Genomic DNA, 2,391 nt, shown 5'->3' on the forward strand with positions numbered 1-2,391 from the left:
AAAGGAAATCAATAAAAGATTGAAAGGGAAATCTTTCAAAACTTTGGCAGAGAGAATGGTATGGGGCTCACCAAACTCCATTTCATTTTCCTCCTGGGTCACAGGGAGACTGCCTTCACCAGACTCTATGGCAGTTTTAGCTAGTTGACTGTAACCAGCAGTGATGTTTGCTAGACCTGTCCTTAAAACCTGCCACAGGATTCTCCAGCCTCCCTCTTTATAAGATTGCTAGCCAGATGCAAAAAATACAGTTGAGAACTTCAAGGCTAAAGAAGATGGTACAGCCATAGGATGGAAAGAAGTTTGAGTCTGTTAATGACTGCTTAGATAGAGCTCCCTCTCCATTCTAGCTACTAGATGACTTACATTATATTTTGACATCAGGAAAATAAACTTCTGTGCCTGAGCCTCTGATGTTTAGGGGTTGTTTATATACAGAACCTTACATACTCTAATTGTTAGAACCGCCAATAATATACCAGTCTAGAGATGATCTTCATTAATTTATTGGTACTTATTGTTCCAAAATTAATCCTTATATAAAGGTAGATTTTTATAATATGTATGATATACTTTACATGATAGAGAGGCCAAATAAAACATATCATCCTTAAATACCTTCATTCCCAAAATTATTACTAATGATACTAAAATTGACTTTCTAAGTTAAATCAGGAAATCTAAATTTAAATTTAACACAGGAAAATTTTAATGAACAAAATTTACAAAATACATTTCAGGGGCACCTGGATGGTTCAGTTGGTTAATCGTCCAACTTCAGCTCAGGTCACGATCTCACGATTTGTGAGTTCTAGCCCTGCATCAGGCTCTGTGTTGACAGCTCAGAGCCTGGACCCTGCTTCTGATTCTGTGTCTCCCTCTCTCTCTATCCCCTCCCATTCTCTCTCTCTCCTCTCTCTCTCAAAAATAAATAAACATTAAAAATTTTAGAAAAACAAAATACATTTCAGACATACAAATAAAGACATGTAAACTTTTATAAACTAACTATCCCCACATTGAATTGCCTAAGTGAAAGATACCAACAAAATAAAAGAAGAAGGAATTTACAGTTATCAGTGAAGGTATGTGAAATGGGTACTTTCCTGCCAAGTCAGTGATTCTCAGCCTTTAGTCAGAAATATCCATGTTTGGGAAGAATTCTCTGAAACTTCCCTAAAACATTTATAGAAAAACTGAATACAAGGAGAGACTTACCATGTCCTGGAAACAGAAAAAATTACAAAGCCATCTCTCTAAAATAATGTACAGTTTTAGAGCACTCCCAGTCAAGAGCCTTAATGAGCTATTTTAATGGAGGTTTATCAGCTGGGCTGTAAAATTTACTTGCAAAGGTAAGGTACTAGAGAAGTCAAGGAAAAACATGTTGGGAATATTTTAAACTAGATTTTTGTTTTTTAGTAAAGTGGTTTGCTAACCTCTTTTTATAAAAAAAGAAAAACACACATTCTCAGACTTGAGTGGAAATTAAACAGGCACTTGTTGCTATTTTACTTTAAAGTTTTGGGGGGGAAACACATTTTACCCTTTAATACTTTAGCGGTTTAACTTGGCAGTTCTCCCTTCTCTCATTCAAGGAGGTGCCTCTGTTATCCTCATCACAGGGAGGGGGCGGAGCATTCTCTGAGAAGCTTGAAAGTGAGCTGTGCCTGGCCACTCTTGAGGGAGGAGCTGCATTTCACCAGTCTGCAGCTGACAAGAAGCTTCAAGGTAATGGCTGTCTTAAAGCTAGTTATTTTCTAGGGACTCTCAGGGCAGTAGCAGTAGAGATGAGAAAAACAGGGAGGGTGGTCTTGGAGTGGTGGGAAATGTATGTGATTTTGAGAGAATTGCTGGTGTTTTGAAGGACTGAATCCTTTAGAAATTTTGTTATCTCCCAATGCTTTAAAAGTCCACAGTAAGAGAAGGGGTGATCAGATTACAGCCTCTGTATTAAGGCCTCTGTGCAGCATGGCCGCTCATGCTAATTTATTGACTTGGCATCACATGTTTATATTGTTAGACATTCTGTTACTGTTTGAATTTTTAAGCATTTATTAAGTTACACACAAAAATGATAGATAAAAATATTTAACAGTTTGGGGAGAATACTCCTGTGAATTGATTGCCATATAGAAGACTATGTATGTGTCATATGTACATAAGTATGGAAAGGGGAGCATGTATGTAGTTGAGCAAAGGCATTTGCACATTTATATGCATGTATGTATGTGTGAGTAGAAACAAAATCTGGGAGAAAATAAACTCCCATGTTAGCATTTCTGTGTGGTCAGGTTACTATTTTAATGTTATTTTTTTAGTCTATACCAGGATCTTTAGAGTATATTTCGCCATGAGAATTTTTATAATCAGGAAAGAAAAATAAAGCTG

General features: G+C 36.7%; 1 protein-coding gene across 4 annotated transcripts in view; it reads left to right on the plus strand.

Moving 5' to 3' along the window:
* PWWP3B (PWWP domain containing 3B) overlaps window positions 1-2,391 on the plus strand; it is an 18,615-nt gene that overhangs the window by 11,221 nt on the left and 5,003 nt on the right. For 3 of the 4 annotated variants that reach the window (XM_077758281.1, XM_077758283.1, XM_077758285.1), the window contains exon 3: window positions 1,626-1,731. The gene's annotated coding sequence lies outside the window, so the exon portion shown is untranslated. Of the gene's footprint in view, window positions 1-1,598; window positions 1,732-2,391 lie in introns of all 4 variants that reach the window. The other variant, XM_077758282.1, reaches the window with a different exon arrangement.

Source organism: Crocuta crocuta, unplaced genomic scaffold (assembly GCF_008692635.1).
Source record: "Crocuta crocuta isolate KB4526 unplaced genomic scaffold, BGI_CrCroc_1.0 scaffold974, whole genome shotgun sequence".
Taxonomy (NCBI): Eukaryota; Metazoa; Chordata; class Mammalia; order Carnivora; family Hyaenidae; genus Crocuta; species Crocuta crocuta.